Genomic DNA, 13,794 nt, shown 5'->3' with positions numbered 1-13,794 from the left:
CCTAGTTCTACTAGCCACACTGGAAAAACTCACAATTCATGGCACATTGGTTAGAGCAGTCAAGGACGTCCTGCATCAATAGTGGGAGACCATCATTTCTAGAATAAACACTGCTCCAGTCTCTATTAATGAATCATAAAAGCAAGGCCAGAAAAAAAATCAAACTGCTGGCAAGCACATTAGCCACCACTGAGAACAAATCTCAAGAATATTTATAAGAATTCAAAAATATGCCAATAAGAATAAATATGTACATTGTCTGGCATCCAATCGATTATCACTAAGCCTGAAAAGAAGCAAAATCATGATTTATTTAAAATTACATAATCAATTAAGACTGATCAAGAAATGACGGAGATGAGGCTGGGCATGGTGGTTAATGCCTCTAATCACAGCACTTTGGGAGGCTGAGGCAGGTGGATCACTTGAGTTCAGGAGTTTGAGACCGGCCAACATGGTGAAACCCTATCTCTACTAAAAATATAAAAATTAGTCAGTCATGGTGGCAGGCACTTGTCATTCCAGCTACTTGGGAGGATGAGGCACAAGAACTGCTTGAACCCAGGAGGTGGAAGTTGCAGCGAGCCAAGATCATGCCACGGCACTCCATCTCCCCAGCCAAAAAAAAAAAAAAACAATGGACAGAGCTGATCTAATTAGCAGGAAAAAAGTTTAAAATTATTATAATGGAATGTAAATGTTCAAAAATTTAATGAAACATGAAAGAGATGAAAAAGGCAAAAGTCAAAGTCTAAGAATTGATAAGTACAACATCTGAGGAGAAATGTACACCAGATTAATGGAAGTTTAGATATTGAAATTAACAATAATTAGTGAACTTAAAGAATTGGCAGAAACTACTCAAAAGAAACCGCAGAGAGAAAATAAATGAAAAATAAAAATGGAAAGAGCATCAGTTATCTGTGTGACAATGTCCTGCACACGAACTGGATGACACCTGAATGATTAGAGGAGACGACTGAGGCCAGAGCAGAAAACATTCAAGTAAATTGTTTTAATATCAGGATCAAGTAATTATCCATCTGAAAAATTTGATGAAAGCTATATACCCTCAGATCCAAGAAGTTCAACAAAATCCAAACACAAGGAACATAAAAAAAAGACAAGGCAGATCATAATCAAATTTCTCCAAACCAGTTAAAAAGAGAATGCCTTAACAGCAGTCAATGAGTATATAAAGAGGAAGGAAGATGAGGGTGACAGATTTCTCATCAGACACACTGCAAATGTTGACACCCACAAGATGGTGGTGTGAAAGGAAATTAAATCTTGGGACCCCAAACTCATTTGGCCAAAGGGAAAAGTCAAGCTGGAAACTGGGTCCTGCACACCTGCCTCTCACTTTGGGTTCCTAAATAAGATGACTACAAGATGAAAAGCGACATGCTTTCCCTATATTTTGCCCACAAGGAAATTCCTAGTGAACTGCAAGATCTTTTAAGGTGTTACTCTTAAAATTTCACCATGGCAATGTGAATTGATAGCTTATCCTTACAGGAGCAGTCACCCCTTCTCCCCCATCCACCACCGGGCACAAATGAATGCCTGATGGTTGCCCTGCCCCATTTGTCTATGCTGTCTTACGTAAAATGCATTTTCCTGCATTTTTTCCTCTGCCTCATTTGTCTACATCATCTTATGTTAAAAAGAAAAGAATGCAGATTCACTGAACCAGACAAAGGTATGAATGACTATTCTTCCCCACCCGCCTCTTAGATGAAAATTGTGTACTTCTCATATCCCGCCCTTTCCCTTTTACATTTGGAGCCCTATGTTTGGAGAAAGGCATAGACCTGTTTCCCAGGCACATGTCCTTAACTTTGGCAAATAAACTTCCTAAAATGATTGAGACTTGCCTCATCACTTTTCTCGATTGACAGTGGAGTGAAGACCTCTGAAAAGTCACCTTTCAATAAAAGCAGTTCTTAGGAACTGGCATGATGCGTCACAGTAAACTTTTCCAGGACTGTGGAAATTAACCACAGGCTTATAGGAATCCAGGAAGTATTTATTCAAAAAAATGGATGAGTCTCAGTAAGACCAATGAACTTTATGAGATTTTAAATAGTCTTAGTCTAATGCCTCATTCCCAGGTGCAGTTGTAGCTTTGAAAGATAAAATTCTCGGTACTCCAGGGAGCAGATAAAGCTGGAGCTCTTTCGCACAGGCTCATTCCTAAAGAACTGATGTTATTTGAGCTATCTAGTCATTCCCTGAAAGACTGACTTGAAAGGCTTCCCTTATTTTTCTTGACTTGAAGTCCAGCTAGTGCTTCTCCCTTGGGGGCATTATTCAAATCCTACAGACAAGTGTTTTCACATTGAAGCTGCCTGAGGCAATGGATAATAGATGGGATATACAATAGGCTAACTAAAAGGTTAAAAAGAAAAGACGAAGAAAAAGAAGGTAGGAGCTTTGAAAATATTTGAGGTATTCCTGAGAATGTAGGAGGCTGAGCACCTTTTGAAAGCTGTGTGCATGCTCGGAAGGGCCTGAGATGGCCCTGAGCTCTCAGCTCTGGCTGACCATGGCATTTGCACAAGTGGGAAGTGAAGGCTGAGGAAGAGTTGTGAATGACCTGGATAAGGACTGAACCCAACCTCCAACACACACAGAGATCCATCCCCTCAGGAAAGCCTGTAGACTGGTTCCAAGAACATAAGGAATTCCCCCCCAATCTTTAGGTGACCATGAGGCAGCCAATAGGAGTTTTAATTGCCACACAAAATAAAGAATACAGATTTTATGGAATTAGTTAAGAAAACTTGCTAAACAAATACACAACTATAATAGGCAACAACAACAAATCCTGACAAAACAAGAGGGAGAATCTGATTTCCACACTGCTTTTACACAATATTATTTAAAATATTCAATTTTCTACCAAAAAAGAGACCCGCAAAAAAAAAAAAATAAATAAATAAAAAAGAAGAAGAAGAATAAGAATGTATGGCCTGCAGAATATAAAAGGTGTGTTAGTCCATTCTCACACTGCTATGAAGAACTACTTGGGACACGGTAATTTATAAAGAAGAGAAGTGTAACTGGCTCAGAGTTCCACAGGCTGTACAGGAAGCATGCTGGGGAGGCCTCGGGAAAATTACTATTATGGTGGAATGTGAAGAGGAAGGCTGCACATCCTATGTGCCTGGAGCAGGAGGAAGTAAAGAGAAGGGGGAGATGCCACATATTTTTAAACAACCAAATCTCTGAGCACTCACTCACTATTACAAGAGCAGCACTGAGGAAAAGACCCACCCTCAGGATCCAGTCACCTCCCATTTGGCCCCACCTCCAACATCAGGGATTACAATTAGACATGAGATTTGGGCAGGGACACAAATCCAAACCATATCAAAAGGCAATTGATAGGAACTGTTCCCGGGGAAGCGAAGGCCTTAGCCTTATGAGACAGAGCTTTAAATCAGCTATTTAAAATGTATTCCAAGAGATTAAGAAAATAATTTCTAAAAAAGTATGAAAACAAAATATAAAATAGAGAAGGTCAATAAAGTGATAGAGATTTCAGAAAAATACAAATGAAAATTCTGGAATTGAAAAATACAATAATTGAAATAAATATTTCACCAGGGTGACTCAATAGCAGATTTGAATAGTCGGGAGAAAAATTTTCAATTTTGAAGATATGTTAATTGGGATTATTCAGCCTGAAGATCAGAACTAAAAAAAGAATGAAGAAAAATAAGTAGCATCTCAGAGACCTTCTGGGACACTATGAAATTGATATCGTTTGGATCTGTGTCACCACCCAAATCTCATGTTCAAGTGTAATCCCCAGTGTTGGAGGTGGGGCCTGGTGGGAGGTGATTGGATCATGGGGATGGTTTCTAGTGGTTTGGCACCATGCCCCTAGTGCTGTTCTTGTGATAGAGTTCTTAGGAGATCCGGTTGTTCAAAAGCATGTAACACCTTCGCCTTCTCACTCTTCCTCCTGCTCCAGCATGTAAGACATGCCTGCTTCTCCTTGCTTTCCCCATGATTGAAAGTTTCCTGAGATCTCCCCAGAAACCATCGTGCTTCCTGTATAGCCTGTGACACTGTGAGGCACTCAAACCTCAAAAATAAATTACCCAGTCTCAGCTGTTTCTTTATAGCAATGCAAGAATGGACTAAAACACAAACATATCAACATACGCATAATGAGATTTCCAGAGGGAGAAGGGATAAAGAAGAAAAAATTGAAGTTTAAATGGCTGAAAACCTCTCAAATTTGATGAAAAGCATTAATCTACACTGAGAAAAAATAAAATCAAATCCTTAGCTCCCCATCCAACTGAAGAGACTCTCTTTTGGCCAAGGGGGGCCTAGAGAAATCTTGATAACTGAATTCCCAGCCATGATGGGATGGGAGATTGGACATATCTCATTATCCTCCCTGCCTTGCTAACTGCCATTAGGTGTTCCTCCCTAAGGGTTAAACAGAAACCAACCCTTTGGAAAGACTCACTCTACCCCTGATAACAACCAACCACTCGATGCTGCCTCTCCCTTTTGTAGTGTCTGCAAGACAACTGACCAGCATTCCTTTCTAAGAAACCACCAACCATAGAGTGATTCTAGCCAGTCTACAGGGGATGGATACACAACAAGGGTTTTTGTGTTCTCTGCTTCCCTTTTTGACATCAAAGGACCAAAAACTTCACCCTTGGAGCCTGCTAACACCCCTATTTAATGTGGGTACCCTAGAGAGGCATAAAACTCAATTGAGCATGTGCGTGTTTCTCCTTTTGTAAATATTTTGCCTCCTCCTATAGCTTGTTAAATATGTCTATTTAGCCACCTTGTTCAGGATAAATCCCTGTTTTATTCACAACACCCTTGAAGTGTCTGTTTCCAGCTTCTCTCCAAAGGCCACTTTTTGCAGTCTCTTAAAAAGGTCACCCTTCAGGCTGCAACGCTTCATGAAAAATAAAAGCCTCCTCTCCAAATGTATGAATGTCATCATTCTTCAGTTGACAGCACATTCATGAAACTAAACAAACTCCATCAAAAAGAAGAAAGGGCCCAAATCAATAACCTAACATTCTAGCTTGAGAAATTAGAAAATACAGTCAACTAAAATCAAACACCACTAAGGGAATAATAAAGAATAGAGCAGACACAAACAGAAAAACTGACTCTAGAAGAAATAGATAATCTGAATAGATATATGTAAAAGGACTGCTTTAGTGATCAAAAAAACTTCCCTCAAAGAAAAGCTCAGAACCGAATGACTCTAGTGATGACATCTAAGAAATACTTTAGAACAATTAACATCATTCCTTATAGCTCTTTCAAAAAAAAAAAAAAAAAAATAGGAGAGGTCTTAATCTTGAACAGACCAATAACAAAGAGTGAGAGTAAATCAGCAATTTTAAACTTGCTGGCCAGACGCGGTGGTTTACATCTGTAATCCCAGCACTTTTGGAGGCCAAGACAGGTGGATCACTTGAGGTCAGGAGTTTGAGATGAGCCTGGCCAACATGGTGAAACCCCATCTCTAACAAAAATACAAAAATTAGCTGGGTGTGGTGGTAAGCACCTGTAATCCCAGCTACTCAGGAGGCTGAGGCAGGAGAATTGCTTAAACTCAGGAGATGGAGGTTGCACTGAGCTAAGATCACACCACTGCACTCCAGCCTGGGTGACAGAGTGAGACTACCTGTCTCAAAATAAATAAATAATAAATAAATAAAAATTGCCAACAAAAAAGCCCAAGGCCAGATGGATTCACAGCTGAATGCTATCAGACGTTCAAAGAAGAATTGGCATTCCAGTTACTGAAAATATTCCAAAAAATTGAGGAAGAGGGAATCCTCCCTAACTCATTCTATGATGCCGGTATCACCCTGATGCCTAAGGCAAGAAAGGACATAACAAAACATGAAAACTACACAGCAATATCCCTGAAGAACACAGATGCAAAAATTCTCAACAAAATACCAGTGAATCAAATCCAATAGCACATCAAAAAGATAATTCACCATGATCATGTGGATGTCATCCCAGGGATGGTGATGGTTCAACATATGCAAATCAATAAATGCGACCAATCACATAAACATAATTAAAAATCACATAAACAGAATTAAAAACAAAAATCATATGATTATCTCAATAGATGCAGAAAAATCATTTTATGAAATCCAGCATCGCTTTATAATAAAAATCCTCAACAAAGGTTTTTTAGGCATAGAAGGGACGTACCTCAAAATAATGAAAGCCATGTATGACAAACCCACAGCCAACATCGTATTTATTGAGGAAAAGTTGAAAGCATTTCTCCTAAGAACTGGAATAAGTAAAGGATGCCCACTTTCACCATTTCTATTCAACAAAGCACTGGAAGTCCTAGCCAGCCTAATCAAGCAAGGAAAAGAAAGGGCATTCAAATTGGAAAAGAGGAACTCAAACTATCTCTGTTTACTGATGATATGATATTACACCTGGAAAACTCTAAAGTCTCCTCCGGGCCGGGAGTGGTGGCTCATGCCTGTAATCCCAGCACTTTTGAAGATTGCTGACCAGGGAGGCTCTAGCCCTTGAGCCTCCGGAAAAGTCTGTCTAAAGGATTGTTCACCAATCCCAAAGGAGGGGAGAGACTCTTAAACTTCGAAAACGTGGTTCTCAACATTAATGACTCTGATTTATGTAAGTGGAAACACAGCTTACACCTATGACGCATTTTGGGGAAAACTACAGAAGCTTATAACAAGAAGTGCAAACTATAGTGATTCTGGTTAACCACAGCACACCCTGAATTGCCTGAACTATGGTGATTCTAGTTAACCCCAGTACACCCTGAATTGACTGAGGGTTGATTTTGGAGGTCTCCTCATTACTGGAGTGCTGAAAGGCCCGAGTTATCACACTGGAGCTTTGTGTGGGGGGTGGGGGGGGGGGCTGGGAGGCAGGGGGAGGGTTTCATAGGATGGTACATGATGTAGGTTGACCTGATAGCTGAGAAAACATTTTGTAAGATGAAAGTTATTACTCTTGATTATCATCATTCAGAAGAGATGTAGCAGCAAGAAGCACATTTAGGGGATAATTCACAGTAAAAGAAGAAAATCTGTCCTTATTTTTCACCCTCGCAACTCCTGAGTCTACAGGAACTGTCTTGATTTAGATTTAAATCCCTCCAGGGCATCTGCAGCCTGGCACGAGAAAAGATACAGGCATCCAGGGAAAAGTGAAATGCAACTTTTGCTCACCTATGATGCATTTTTTGAGGACCCTTAATGGTTAAAACCCAGGGGAAGCAGGTGAGACTGCGTGCTTCCCAACCCGGGGTGCCGCACCGAGTCCCAGAGAACAGAGGTCAAGTCCAGGAACGGGCAGCCTTTGAGGGAAGACCACTGCCAGGTCAGTGGTCAGTAGCCTCATCTGGGAATTGTATTTGGAAATGTCACTCTGTGGGAGAGATGTGTCATGGAGCATTTCCCGGGAATGATGAAGGAAGGCGGGACTGTTCCTCCTGGATGCTCACAGCAGGGCCTGCAGGGAGCCCAACCAATGCCCACAGTAAAATGGCTCATTTGCAAAATGACGGAGAAAGAGGCGAAGACCAGGGAGCGTCTCCTTTCAGGGTTGCTGCAGTCTCTGTGTTCCTCACCCAGCTTTGTGCTCCATTTTCAGAAAGGTACTGAAAATAGTATGCTAAGATCGTTATACAAAGTACTTATGCATTGAAACCTCCCACCATCAATATGTACAATTATTATATGTCAATTATAAGTTTTAAAAAGTAGTATGCTAAAGCAATCTTGAACTTGACTAGACAACAAAATTTCCCAAGCATTCAGTGCAAAACCAGGATTGAACTTGTACTGTGTTGCTCACACGTTTGGTCTTAGAAAAATGGAAATGCTTTTGTTTGAACTTTCGAAAGCAATTTAAGCCTAGCAGCCATGGGTGAATAAAAAAGCTGAGGTCAGTGTCAAATAAAACCAATGTAGTGGCACTTGCAATGTTTATATGACTCAGCGTTGACGGCTTTTTTTTTGGTATGTTTTTACAATTTCATTTCTCTTAATATTCACCCAAATATCTCTCATGTTCATTTGGTTTCTGAAAACTTTTGATATTTTATATGTTTACACTTAAAAAAATTTAATATCGTTTGATATTTAGTTTGAATAAACTATCCAACATGAAGGAGTACTTGATCAAACAAAATACTTTAATATAAAACATTTTTTGCACATAATTTCCTCACCCTTTTCTAAAACTAGATACATGAATTTCCAATATTAAAAGTTTTTTTTTTTTTGGATTTGAATCTACTTAAGACCATGTGGTTTCTAAGATGAAAATCAACAGAGATCTTTTTGTCATGGCTTTTACTGGGGAAGGGGTACCAAGAAAAAAGGCTGAAATGACTTCTGAGATGCCACATCAACCTAATGAAGCAATTTTGATGGTCCTAATGTAAATACATCTAGACACATGAGTTTCATTTTCTGTACGATATACAAGGGCTCACTATAAGAAGAAAATGCTTTGCCAGGGTCTGAGCACCAAATGTTTGAAAAAATATTTTGAAATATTTAATAAAATGTGATTGGATCTAGGGAACCTAGCTGAAATTTTAATATGTTTCTGGAAGTACTTATTTATATAATTAGAAATTAATAGTTATTTTAATAAAGTATGGGAAGTTTTTAAGAAAGTATGGAGAGTAAGCATCTATAAGAAAATGTTTGAAATAATTTAGAACCTAATATGTAAGAGAATTAAAAAATGTGTCGACACTATGTAGAGGCTAGTAATTGGTTTATTAGGCTATTTTCTATGTTGCTGTAAAGGGATATCCAAGACTAGGTAACTTTAAAGAAAAGAGGTTTAACTGGCTCACCCTTCTGTAGGATGTACAGGAAGCATGGCAGTGTCTGCTTCTGGGGAGGCCTCAGAAGTTGACAACTGCAGTGGAAGGTGATGGGGAGCTGACGTGTGGCCTGGCGAGAATGGAGGCAAGAGGGTAGGTGGTGGGGGAGGTACACACTCCTTTAAATGACTAGATATTGTATGAACTCAGAATAATAACTCACTTATCACCAAGGAGTTGGTGCTAAGCCATACACAATGAACCCGTCCCCATGATCCAGTCACCTCACCCCAGGCCCCACCTCCAACAGTGGGGATCACATTTCAACATAAAATTTGGAGGAGATACACTTCCAAACCATATTATTCTGCCCTCGGCTCCCCACACCTCATTTCCTTCTTACATTTCAAAATACAGTCATGTCTTTGCAATAGTCCCACGAAGTCTTAACTCTTTCCAGAATTAACTCAAAATATCCAAGTCTTAAGTCAAAAGCCTCATCTGGAGATGAGTTCCTTCCACCTATGTGCCTGCGAGATCAAAAACGAGTTATTTATTCCCAAGATACAATGGTGGTACAGGCATGAACATCCCCTTTCCAAAAAGAGAAATCAGCCAAAAGAAAGGGGCAATGGGTTCCCCATGTGTCTGAAACCCAGCAGGGAAGTCATTTAATCTTAAAGCTCCAGAATAATCTCTTTGGCTTCATGTCCTGAATCCAGGGCACACTCTCTTTGACTCCATGTTCCGAATCCAGGGCACACTGGTGCAAGGGGTGAGTTCCAAAGAACTTGGGCAGTTCCGTCCCTGTGGCTCTGCTGGATGCAGCCCATGAGACTGCCCTGATGGCTTGGATTCAAGTGCCTAGAACTTTTCCAGGCTGAGCATGCAAGCTACCACTGGCAGGGTCTACAGGATGGGGGCCTCCTGCCCACAGCTCCACTAGGCAGTGCCCTGGTGGGAACTCTGCAAAGGGGTACCAATCCCACATTTCCTCTTAGCACTGCCCTAGTAGAGGTTCTCTGGTTGGACTCCACCCCTATGGCAAGCTTCTGCCCAGGCACTTAGGCTTTCCTATACATCCTCTGAAGCCTAGGTAGAATCCTCCAAGCTGCCTTCACTCTTGCATTCAGCGTACCAACAGGCTTAATGTCACAAGGAATCTGCCAAGGCTTATAGTCCGCACCCTCTGGAGGAGTGGCCTGAACTGTACCTGAGCCCCTTTAAGCCAAGACTTGAGCTGAAGTGGCCAGGATGTGGGGAGCAGTGTCCTGAGGCTGCACAGTGCAGTGGCATCCAGGGTCTGGCCCCCGAAGGCATTCTTTTCTCCTAGGCATCTGGTCCTGTGATGAGAGGGTTTGCCTAGAAGGTCTGTGAAATGCCTTCAAGGCCTCTTTCTCATTGTCTTGGATATTAGTGCTTGGCTCCCTTTTAGTCAGGCTAATCTCTCTAGCAAGAGGTTGCTCCAGAGCCTGCTTGAATTCTTTCTCTACCACAGGGCCAGGGTGCAAATTTTCCAAACCTTTATGCTCTGTTTCCCTTTTAAATATAAGTTCAAAGTTTAAGTCATTCCTCTGTCCCTATATCTGATCGTAGGTTGTTAGAAGCAGCCAAGACACCTCTTGGTCACTTTGCTGCTTAAAATTTATTCCACCAGATACCTACCCTAAGTCATCACTCTCAAGTTCAATACAATCTGTGTGGATATGTTTTTGCAGAGTTAGAACTAACCTCAGATAAGAAAACACTATCCTATCAAGTATCTTGTTACTTGGAGCACTGTAGGGGGCCAGCATCACCAGCAGCTCCTACAAGCTTGTTCAAATACAGAAACTGAATTCATACACACATTAACGTTTTAGAAACACTGGTGCTATGGTCTGAATGTGTCCCTCAAAGTTCATGTGTTGGTAACTTGATCCCATGTGGAGATCTGGGGGCGGGGGCCTTAAAGAGATGTTTTCTGCCCTCATGAGTCAATTAATGCCATTATCACAGAAGTGAGTATGTTTAAAAAAGATGAGTTCACCCACCTCTTGCTCTCTCTGTTGATCTCCCTCACCTTCTCTTTGCCCTTCTTGCATGTGATGCTTTCCACCATGTGATGGCACAGCAAGAAGGACCTTGCCAGATGCCAGCTCCTCAATCTTGGACTTCCCAGCATCCATAACCATGAGCCAATAAAGGTCTGTTCATAATAAGCTACTTAGCCTGTGGAATTTTATTATAGCAGCACAGAAAAGACTAGGACAACTGGTCCAGAAGTTGGTTCTTCACAGTGCTACCCTATGAAACCATCTCACATATGTTGAAACTGGTGACATTATATGAAGATCAAGATGACAGAATATCTCAGTGTGTCTTTTATTGTAAAATACACTTAGCTCTACAGCTACAAGTAAAAGGCAAAATTGAAATTTAGCATTTAGAGAAAGCAATTAAGAAAATTGTAATAAAACTTTTCTTCTAAACTGGTTCTTGATATTTTGTTTCTCCACGTACAAAATCATGTTTGGCCACTTACTTTTAAATTTATGTCTGCTGTTAGAACAAATGTAAAAACAAATACGAAATGATGCATAAAAACATTTTCTTAAAGAGTTAAAAGGATTAATCATATATGTTAGATAATACATTATTACAAATGAAATATAAAATACATCTTATATATAATATATTCATATAAACCCTGAAGACATGATTAATAAGTATTTCTGTCTATATTTTTAAAGCACTAATGTTTAGTTTCACTGATTGTAATACTAGCTTGTACATCTTCATTTCAAATTTGGGATGAACATCAAAAAATATTTGACTCAGCATTTCAAATATTATATGTTCATCTAAGTCTGCTCTGAATTTCTTAGGCCTGAAAATGTGGAAAATTAGAAATCTTGAGGTTAGTCGATAAGGTTTCCAGTAGTCTCTGTTTCTAGTTAAGATATAAAGAGCAAGAGGTAAGACACATGGCAGGCTCATGCTTCCAGCTTTACTCATGGATGAGGTCCAGCAGCACGGAAACAAATGGGAATCGAATCTAACCTGATGCACTCACAATGTTAAAAGGCAGCTTTAGCCAGGCCAGTAAATTTTACTTTGCTAATGGCAGACACAAGACTCACCGTAGGGACTACAGTCTTTCCAAGAAGAGAGTGTGATTTACTCCAGGACTCCGTTTTATTTGTGTCCTAGATACATCATCAGGATTTCTGCTAACTACAGTCAAGATTTCTGCCTGAGAACTGCCCCTGGGACTAAAGTACTTTTCTCAGAAATCCCAGGAAATCCATGGACATGTTTTTGCTTGATCCCACTCTTGACCTGAGCTGATTTTCTCTGGGATCAGAGCCTGCCCAGTGGCCCATGAATGTCCTGAAGATAGAGCTCTGCCCATGAATGTGCTCCCTTCTGCCTGGCCAAAAGCAAACCTGTCAGACTTTTTCAGGAAGTTGGAAGGAGAGAACCTGTGGAAAGCATTGGTAATGAGCAGAAGCTATTAGCTGATAGAAGCAGGACATAATCAAATGCAAAGTTGAAATGAAAATCAGTCGGTCACAGCAAAAAGAGCAGAACCAAACAAAAAACCACACGGATCTCCAAAATGTCACAGTATTAGATTAAGAGACAAAGAAGTCTTTTTCCCAGGTGATGCCTGCTGGAGCTACTATAGCTACAGGTGTAATACAAAGATCATTCATCTCATAACTTTAACAATATTATTAACATTAAAAAAATGTTTTGAAACAAGGTCCCGCTCTGTCACTCAAGCCGAAGCACAGTGGTGTGATCATGGCTCCCTGCATCCTTGAGCTCCTGGGCTCAAGGCATCCTCCCGCCTCAGCCTCCCAAGTAGCTGGGACTACAGGGGTGTGCCACCATGCTTAGCTAATTTTAAATTTGTTTTTGTAGAGATGTGGTCTCACTATATTTCCCAAGATATTCTTGAACTTCTGGCCTCAACAATCCCCCTACTTTAGCCTCCCAAATCACTTGGATCACAGGCATGAGCCAACATGCCCAGCTGGCAACATTATTGAATACCTATATGCAAGACCCAGTGCCAAGACAAATACATGCCAAGACAGGTAACACCTATGGGATGTGACCCCGGGAGACAGATAAAAGGGTGGGGGGAGTGAGACAGGGAAGAGAGACACACCGGAAATTCAAGCTGCACTGGGACTTACTCAGCAAGAGCTGTATCCCCTCACCTGTTGGCTGCAGTGCTCTGACCTACGGTCCTGTCTAGGAGTCTTGTTAGATGAGTTAGCTCTAGCTGGGTTCTCATTTAAACATAAGCATTCACATGATCTTTCTTAACAGTTGCATTGAGACCTAGATATTATACATTCACCCTTTTCAGGTGTGCCATTTGGTAGTTTGAGTACATTAACAGAATTGTGTAAGCATCATCGCAATCCATTTTAGAGCACTTTCATCACCACAAAAGACACTCTGTAATTTTTAGCTGTTCCTCCGGGCTTCGCCTCTCGGATCTCTCCAGCAGCAAGTGACCCATGCAAATATGGTGTGAGGGTCCTGGCCAGAGCCCAGCACAATCCCGAACAGAAGTGAGGTAGCAGATATCCTTGTTCCTGCTGGGCAGGGGCAGCAGGAAGATCATCCAGACTTTGCCCACGAAGTACAATGGTAGCTGTGGGTATTTGCTGCACCCCTTTCATCAGGTTGACGAAACTTCCTTCTATTTCTAGTATAAGTGTTTTCATCATCAAAGAGTGTTAGAGTTCTGTCAAATGCTTTTTCTCTCTCTAATTTTGTGTTTTTTTGTGTTTTATTCTATTGATAGGACACATTACATTAATTAGTTTTCAGATGTTGACCTAATCTCGCACTACTAGAGTAGATCCCACTTGGTCATGAGGCATACTTCCTTTTATACTTTGCTGGATCTGGTTTCCTGCTATATTTTGTGGATTTTTCCATCC

Source organism: Macaca nemestrina, chromosome 5 (genome assembly GCF_043159975.1).
Source record: "Macaca nemestrina isolate mMacNem1 chromosome 5, mMacNem.hap1, whole genome shotgun sequence".
Classification (NCBI taxonomy): domain Eukaryota; kingdom Metazoa; phylum Chordata; class Mammalia; order Primates; family Cercopithecidae; genus Macaca; species Macaca nemestrina.
This window is presented reverse-complemented; position numbering follows the sequence as displayed.